This window comes from Microtus pennsylvanicus, chromosome 12 (assembly GCF_037038515.1).
Source record: "Microtus pennsylvanicus isolate mMicPen1 chromosome 12, mMicPen1.hap1, whole genome shotgun sequence".
Taxonomy (NCBI): Eukaryota; Metazoa; Chordata; class Mammalia; order Rodentia; family Cricetidae; genus Microtus; species Microtus pennsylvanicus.
In genome coordinates, this window is record NC_134590.1 from 4,494,154 (window position 1) to 4,503,949 (window position 9,796).

Below are 9,796 nucleotides of genomic sequence, written 5' to 3' on the forward strand. Positions count from 1 at the left end.
TGTTTCCCAGGCTTCCCACTGCTGGGGCCTTCTGCAGCAACCCACAATAATAATAGCCTGTGACTGCAGAGTGAATAAGTCATGACCAGCCTTTACTTATGGCGTTATTGTGATGTTGTACAATAGCCATGGTTCTGCTGCATTGATGATAAAGTTACAATGTTGACAAAGCATCTCAAGACAGCAGGCCACGTAGTCCACATTATTGGGGACTACACTGGTCCTTCCTACTTGAAATTGCACCTTACACTTATTGGGAAAACCTTTGATCCAGGGCATTCCAAGCAAACTCCTCTATCTTAAGAGAGTGCACCCTTCTCATGTGGCTCATGTTCCTGTCATGATTCTTCTGTTCTTTGGACTTTCATTAAAGAGCTCTTATGTAAAATTTTATTGCTTTATGAATTTTATTTCTTTTGGCACAATCTAATTTTCTCACTGTACACCCAAACACACACACACACACACACACACACACACTGGAATGTTTGGTGGCTGACTGAATGACCAATTTCTTGTAGTATCTATCCCTATTGCTATGCATGAGATTTTTGTATTAAATGAGAATATGAGCTAATGACACAGGTCTGTCTATGCCAGACACCAAAGATGAAAATATTAGTTATTTAGATTGAAACTTAAATACCTAAAAATAATATGAATATGTTTGGTGTTTCTTGGAGAAATTTAATAAAGTCAAAATCATCATCTCTACCATTTTACTCTAGGCACAGCCGCATTCAAAGGCAAGGGGCAAGATGATATGTCTCCGCTCAATGGTTTATAGGTCACTATAAATAGTTGTGAAGTCACATGGAATAAAGTAATAATGACTTAAATCATAGGTTAAGATAAAAAAATGAATCAAATTGAGCAGGACATTTAACAGTTCTGGAAAACTTGAAGTTTTGCCATTGTCAGTGCCAATACTATTCTAATGCCTGCTTTGACTTGCACTCTGGCGAGGTCTCTGGGGAGAATTAGAATCTCTACACTTAGCCAGGCAATGATGTGCACACCTTTAATCCCAGCACTCAGGAGGAAGAGAAGGGTGGATCTCTGTGAGTTTGAGACTAGCCTGGTCTCAGAATTAGTGCCAGGACAGGCTCAAAAGCTACAGAGAAATCCTATCTAGAAAATCAAAAATAGAATACATGTAAAATATGTATCATGATATTAAAATATCTAAAAATGTGGCTATAGAAATTCTTTGAGAAATTTTATGTTTTATAATAATATAAAGAGACCAAATTCAGTATTCCATTTCATAAGGTTGACAATCTAACAATGGAGTATTAGACTAAATCCATTAAAATGTCAAGATCTAATTCTACAAAGTCATAAAACATTTAAAACACATGGATGTCCTTTTTTTCAATCTGTTGAGTTGGCATTGAGAGATGAAGCCCTCCCTTGGCCTTGTGGCTTTGCATCAAGGGTGGGGGTCAAGGGATCTGCCTTCAATTTCAGGCTGATTCAAAACCATACCAGAGTCAAGTGCTCCTTGTAATTATGTGTTCCTGTAATAGCTCAAACTCTGCCCCATGTTCATGTTCCTGCTTTGCTAAGGTGAATGGGAAGAGTCCTGCCTTCTCTCAATGCTGTTGTATCAAACAGTGAGAAGCCACAGGCCATGAGAGGCCAGAATTGGTCTCTGTGGTAGAAGGAGTGTTGACCACCATGAGAGAGAAGTTTCCTATGGATTTAGATGTTTTAAAATTGGAAACAGATTCTATGAAACATCCAAGAGGAGACTTGCAAAGAAATGGGTCATCAAAGAGAAATCAAACCTGACGGATCCCAAAGAAGTCAACCAAGTTCACTGAAGGAGACACTAAATCACAAGAAGACCACATTCCAGCTCAAGACCCATGGGGAAGCATGTTAAATGCACAATACCAGACAAAATTGAGGGAGTGGAGGGAAGGACAGGTGTGGCAAAGCAAGGTGAATTCTTTGGGGAAGTTGGACCATCCCTGCATGTAACCATGTCAAAAGACACCACAGATTCAAAGCTTGACAAAGCACCAATGAAAGGGAAGAAACGTTTTGTTCATTTCTTAAGACAGAACTCTAATTTCAAGAAGAGGGTGGCTAACACAGTAGGGCAAATTTGTTTCACAATTCACAGAAAGATCAGAGTTTTCTGAAACATAGTCTTGCTAAAGCATCCCATGTTTGTCTTCATTTCTGTCAAGTTCCCCTTTGTAATGGATGTTTTAGTATAGAACTGGGTTCACTTTTGGCTAGTCTTTCAGTTAGCATTCACTGCATAATTGGTAAAACAGACTATTTTAAGGACTTACATAGTAATCTATATAGGTTTGCTGTGGGACAGTGGTCTTGTACCTCATAAAGATTTGTCATTTGTATTGGTTTAATAAAATGATGATTGGCCAATAGCCAGGCGGGAAGTATAGGTGGGATGATCAGACAGGAGAATTCTGGGAAGAGAAAAGGCTCAGTCTGCAGTTGTCAACCAGACACAGAGGATGCAATAAGAAAATGCCTCACTGATAAAGGGTACAAAGCCATGTGGCTAACATAGACAAAAATTATAGGTTAATGTAAGATGTAAGAGTTAATAAGAAGCCTGAGCTAATAATAGGTCAACCAGTTTATAATTAATGTAGGCCTCTGTGTGTTTCTTTGGGACTGAATAGCTGTGAGACTAGGAGGGACAGAAACCTCCAACAACAAATGGTGCCAACGTGGACAACTATAACCACATAAAACCTGAGTAATTCTAGACACCAAAAAACAGAGTTAAGCACAGCTTCTTGGTAGCAGCTTTTTCTCAGGTGGGCTCTGTTTGCTAGAGGCATGCACATCTCATTTAAGAGTGGCTTCCTGACTCAACTTTAACTGCAAAAACCTTACAGCTCTTTTAAAAAGCACCACCACCAAACATTTAAATGATGTTTATGAATAGCCAACAACATGGTTCTTGGTGGTGGCAGAGACCTTGAAACTCTATAGAGTTGTGGCAATAAACATGGCTCCTGCCAGTACCTCTGCCATGAAGCTAGACTCTCAGAAAGCTAAGGAATGGGGTGGATCCAGCTGTCAAAGTCACGGCTTTAATCCTAGTTACATTGCTTAGCAAATTACAGACTCATGTGGTCAGAAAGATCTACAAAAGAGAGATATACAGTAAAGATAGATTCAGAAGGAAAAAACCTCTAAATGGTTTAGAGTGTGTTTAAAAATATATGTAGGCTTGGTAGAGAAAATAAAAAAGGATAAAGTCCCTAAGAGAAAGAGAGTAGTTGAGTGTGGGGCACACACTTTTAATCCCAGCACTTGGGAGGCAGAGGCTGGTGGATCTCTGTGAGTTCAAGGGCAGCCTGGGCTATAGAGTAAGTTCCAAGATAGCCAAAGATACACATGGAAACCCTTTCTCAAAAATAAATAAATAAATAAATAAATAAAAGAAATAGAGTTGAAAATAAAGCCATGTAAAGATGTAAAATACACAAAGAATCTGGATACTGCATGCTATTGTATTGTATTGTCTTTAAATTGTTTGATGGCTGATGAAAAAGCAACAGTTACTAAAAGTCATTTGATTATAAATGCTGCTTGATTAATTCAATATATATATTTTGAAAATGCCTTGATGTCAAAATTTAAGTCCAAAGATATGTTACTTTAGAGAAGAGGTTTTGTTTTGGTTTCCACAGGAAATGAGAGGCTGTGGATTCATTCTGAGTTTTAAAAAATTAGGTTTGATTAAGGAAGACCCCCTGAGAAATCTTTGATAGGAACAGATGGCCTAGATGATCCAATATTTCAAAGGACCTCTGTTGGAGTTTTCTCTGAGTTCTACATCCAGAACAGCATCAATATGGCTGGCTGAGATGATCAAGTCTCACAGAATATTCCAGTCAGGACTTGACCATAATCCTAAACTTTCTTTGGGTCCCTGTAAGATTATCAGTGCCCCCAGTCAGCATGAAGTAGCCTAGGATTATGGAAGTTTGTCTTGGTTTAGAGTGTTGGTTACAAGTTGTTATGGATAATGGTCAGGAAAAAAAAGCTAAACAAAGGAGAAAAGAAAAAAGGGGAAGTGCTATGGGCCAATGGTCTTGTACCCTGTAAAAATTTGTCACTTGTATTAGTTTAATAAAATGCCGATGAGCCAGTAGCTAGACAGGAAGTATAGGTGGGACAACCAGAACAGGAGAATCCTGGGAAGAGGAAAGTCTTAGTCTGTATCTGTCACCCAGATACAGAGGAAGCAAGATGAGAATGCCTCACTGATAAAAGGTACCAAGCCATGTGGCTAACACAGACAAGAATTATGGGTTAATGTAAGATATAAGAGTTAGTAAAAAGCCTAAGTTAATAGGCCAATTGGTTTATAATTAATGTAGGACTCTGTGTTTTTCTTTGGGACTGAACAGCCCATGGGACTGGGCAGGACAGAAACCTCTGTCAACATAGGTCAAGGGCGTTATCTTACCCTTTGTGAATCCCATATCACAAACAGTATCTTTAATAGCTGCTTCATCATGGCATAAAGAATCACCATTGTGCTGTGAATCCTTCATCCTCCCACTCTACTCATCACTGAAGGAGTCACCTCCAGCTGGCAAGGTCACCATCATCTCTCACAGGACTCTTATTACTCTCATCAAAATAACGAAGCCTATTGATAGTCTTGTAAGTTTGTGTGTGCACATGTGTGTGTGTGTGTGTGCTTTAGATACCAGGATAACATGGGTTTTAGCGATATCTTAGGAATGGTGAGAGATGTAATTCCCAGAAGCAGAGTAGGTGATGGTATTATCCTCTGAGAACACTGACTGGTAGGCAAATCCATGAGAGCCCAATACAACCAGAGCAATAAGAGTCTTGGATCTTTATGGAAAACACCTGTTTCCTGAGTCCTTGAATTTAGTGTTCAACAGCAGCTTCAACAAACACATTGTCTGTGTTTAGCTCAAGTCCAGTCAGTCATAACTATAGCTCCGTGAGACTTAGTCCTTTAATATTAGGAGAAGACACATGAAAGAGAGGATGATTATTCATATGTAGGTTGTTCCACATTGACCCATACTTCAAGGTATATCATCAGAAATACATTTTCTCCACATAATTTTTATAGAACTATAACAATACCATGACACTTATGAATATGGTTCTATTCTCTAATTTTCTTTGCATCTTGTTTATTTGTGTGACCATTATGTTTCTCTAGATATTAGACATTGTTTAGGAAAAGCTATAGATTTTCCCATGTCACTTTATTCCCCTAAGTATCTTATTAGAGTTTCTAAATATGATAAAACAGCATGACCAAAGCAACTTGGGGAAGAAAGGGTTTATTTCACTTTAGGGTTACACTCTATCACTGAAGGGAGTCAGGGCAGTAACTCAAGGCAGGAACCTGGAGTTAGGAACTGAAGCAAAGACAATGGAGGAGTTCTACTTACTGGCTTGCTTCCTGTGGCTTGCTCAGCCTGATTTCTTATGCAACTCAGGACCACCTGCCCAAGAGTGACCTGATATATCCTTTGAGTTGGACCCCCTGCCCTCCCACATTAATCATTAATCAAGAAAATTAGCCAACAGAATAGCCAATAAGCCAATCTTATGAAGATATCTTCTCAATTAAGGGGCCCTCTTCCCAGATGTCTCCACCCTGTCTCATATTCACCTAACTAAGGCAAGGAGGAATCAAATAAAACAGCCAAAGTGACTAGATGGAGAAATTTTAATATGGACATAGATATTTCTTTTCTATGGGCATTTTTTTTAAAAAAAAAAACTCTTTCAAAATTACTGCCTTCAAATTGAAGTAACATAAATTTCCAGTGTGTCTTCTTTCCCTTCAATATACACATCAGCACCCTTCTACAAACATCTACTAGAGAAGAAGGTTCAGAGGTGCACAGAATTATGAAGAGTGAACCTCTGGACCCTACCTCCAAGACTTAGCCTTGCTCACTCCACTATCAGGAGTGTGGCTGAGAGCTAAGTCACTCTAAGGTATCCTGAGGAAATGGCTTTACCCCAAATCACACTGGGGCACAAAGACATAGACCCCCCTCCCCTTGCCTAACCAAGGGTGTAAGCTCCAGAGCCACTGCTGCTTCCGAGTTCCCTCTGAGCTGGCTGCAGCACTTCTTTCTTCCATTTTCATGTGCTCCCCCAGAAAGCATTCCCATGTGTTTCCCTAAGAAGAGGGCAGAGGGATTATAATGAAATGGACAAAAAGCATTTTGCATGCATATAACTGAACTCTCGGGAAGAAAGTAAGCCTATGTTTTATTCGACAATGAAATAGCTGATATATTTCCAAAAGAAGTAAGTGCTATGCATGCAAGAAATTTATAGGAAATGAAGTTAGGAAATCAAATGATGTCTGCATTTTCACTCTCATTCCTGCTTTTCTCAAACAGCCAAGAACTGGAGTCAGCCTCCATATCCATCACATGGTAAGTGGTTAAAGACGGTGTGGCGCGTATAGACAAAAGGATAGTTGTCTTAGTTACTGCTCTATTGTGATGTGAAGAGACACAATAACCTAGGCAACTTATAGAAGAAAGAGCTTATTGTAGCTTACAGTTCCAGAGGGTTAGAGTTCATGACTATAGTGGCAGGTACCATGGCAGTAGGCAGGCAGAGTGCTGGAACAGTAGCTGAGAGCTTACAAAGTTATACACAAGTAGGAGGCAGAGAAAAAGCTAACTGTGAATGAAATGTGCTTTTTTGAAAGCTCAAACCCACCCCCAATAACACATCTCCTCTAACAACACCACACCCCTCAATCCTTCCCAAACAGTTCCAACAACTGGGGACCAAGTATTCAAAAATATAAAGTGATGGGGTCCATTCTCACTCAAATCACTACAGACATATTCATCCATTAAAAATGAAATGTTATCATGTGTAATATGTATTGAACCGGAAGGCACTGCGTTAAGTGAAATGAGCCATGCACATAAAGACAAATTGCACATGATCTCACTCAGATGCAGACTCTCAAAACTCTGACATTATAGAAGTCGGAAATGGAGCAATGGTTAGCAGAGGCTGGTGAGCAGAGGAAAGATGAAGAAGGGCCGGTCAATGCACTGCGCTTAGACTGGAGAAAGAGCTTGAGTTCTGTTGCCCAGTAGGATGACTATAGAGCCCAGCATCCTAATTTATAGATAATGATGAAAAATTCGGGAACATTAAAAGGCTTCGGAACACATAATGGGCAAAAAAAAATAATTAAAAATCGAACACGAAGTAAATCTGAGGTATTTCTGGCAGTCCTTACCTGTGTTGCATCAGGAAAATTCACTGACACCTTGACTCTGAACACACAACATCCACACTCTGCACCTTGCATCCTTCCTCATGGCAGACAGCCAACAAATGCTGCCTGAAACGCAGCAGCTCAGAGTCGAGGCTGTGCACTGTGAACTGCAGGGTCGCTGTGAGTACTCTGTCTAAGTCATGACATGAAAGGTATAGCCATGAGACTAGAAAGGGCACCACAAGAAGGGAAAGGAGATTTTAGGGAAGGGAGAGAGGGAGTGATGGAGTACAGGTGAGATGCCATGTGCAAGAGAGCTACTGAGAGAGAAAGGTACAAAGGAGTGGGTGGGGGGATGAGGAGAAGGGGGGGATGCTCAACAAAACAAACTGTTGGGAAATATCGTAGTGAAATCTAATACTTTGTATACTAATTTAGAGCAAAAGTAATAATAATCATTATATAAATTATTGTTACAGTCGCTGACTTGAATCTTACAGAAAATTGTTAAGTCGGTTGACATGGGAGTTGGACAGAATTTCCAATGATTTGTGACGGAGCCCCATATATACTTCTACCGTTTTGTGCTATGAATTTATGCAACACAGTCCCAGCCTTGACAACTACAAAATCAAAACATCAGTCGGCTTGGAAAACCGTTTGTTATGTGAACTTTTCCTGGGGAGATGTGAGCAAGTGCTTGCTCAACTCGGACAAGGCACCAACAACAGATCAAAGTAATGATTCTATTCAAGCCTACTGGGGGAACTAACCAGGTCACTGGACTTACGTATAGGAGCACGGGCATGTGGCTCTATGAGGAGTACAGGAAGCCCCCAAACAGGTACAGCAGTGAAAAGTCTCCCCCCAGACAGGGTGACAGCTTTCCCCGCAGGCACAGATAAAGCCCCCATCCCTTTATTTATCACAGCCCCTCCCAACCACATGCAGCTCAGGCAAAATTCAGCAAAAATGAAGCAGCATCTTGAGTGAGCTGAAAGAAAATAACTGGATTTTCAAGTTCGGTTTGGAGTGAAAATACCCTTCAAAATAAAAATTGCATAAAGATATTTAATTTTCATTGGTGATAAACAAATGAGAGAATCTCTCACCCTCACACCTACACTAAAAGGCGGGAGTTTCTTCAGCAAGGACACTGAACCCAGGCATAAACATGGAAACGCTGCAAAAAAAATTGAAAGGATAAAACATTCAAGCAAAGAAAGCTTACTAATGATAATATAAACACCAGTGATAATAAAATTCAAACATATATTAGATAAAAAAATATGAGATAATAAACAACAATGAGAAGTAAATTGCTGTATATTGTTCTATGGGCCTAATGTTATCTGGGAAGGTACAAAATATCAAGTTTTATTAAACCAGGAACCTGAATTTTAATTGCATGACCACCTAAAAGTATTAGATATAAAGCTGGGAATGGATGTCAGTAGAATGTTTGCCTGGCATGCCCAGCATCCTGGGTTTGATCCCCAGTATGACACACAGACATTAAATATATGCATTTTCTATATGCATATATATATATTTCCTGGCCATTAATCCATTTATTTCCATTTTATTGTCACCTTTAAGTTTTTCTAACAGAGCAGAGAAAACTTAGAACCTGTTCATACCACCCTTAAGCCTCCTATTGTAACTAGAACTCAGTTTCTCTATGTGTAAAATAGTGAAAACAATATTTACTCCAAGGTCCTAATGAGAGATAAGATGGTATGTCTGAAATAATGGATAGACAGACAGACAGATAGCTAGGGTCTGGTCTAGTCTGGGCTCTGAAAACCTTCCTAATGTAACATTAAAAATACTTTGGCATTTTGTACACATACATCCACTTTGGAATATCTCCAAGAACATGATGTTCTCATGCCAGTTACTTTCCTCATGTCTTATTTTAAAAACCCTATATGGTTTCCCGAATTGCAAGTATGTACACTTATAGAAGTTTTTAAATATATGTGTGAATGTATATTTATGTATGTGTGTATATATACCTAAATAAAACAAGCCATGTATATTTTAAAACATTTCTCCTCCACTGTTTTATTATGTCTATAAATATGTTGCCTCTTCACTAATTAAACATTCTGGTGAGAAAATTAGGGGAGGAAGATGACAAAATATCAGCCAGCGTTCCTTGAGGGGTGTCATTGAGCAACCAGAGAAAAAGAATAAAACAGCTTTGGAACACTGTAGCCTGAACCCAGCCATTAGCAAACCCAAGGCCACTTGGAGGGGCTGGGGATATGGGCATCTCTGGTGTCCAAGAATCTTAAGAGGGACGCTCTAGCGGACAGTGTTTTCTTTGTGACTCTGTGCTAACCCGTGAACCACAGTTTGTGCTTAAAATGTGGTTGAAAATTTAAGTAGAAACGTGTAATGAGTAGCTTGGTGTCTTGCAGCCGTATATTTGGCCAAGCGAAGGTGTGGCTGTGTAGTATTTCTCATTAGGTGCCCTTTTTTTTTTTCAGGGCAAAGGGTCGGGCCATGCTCAGCCTTTTCTTGAGAGTGTGTTGCTTC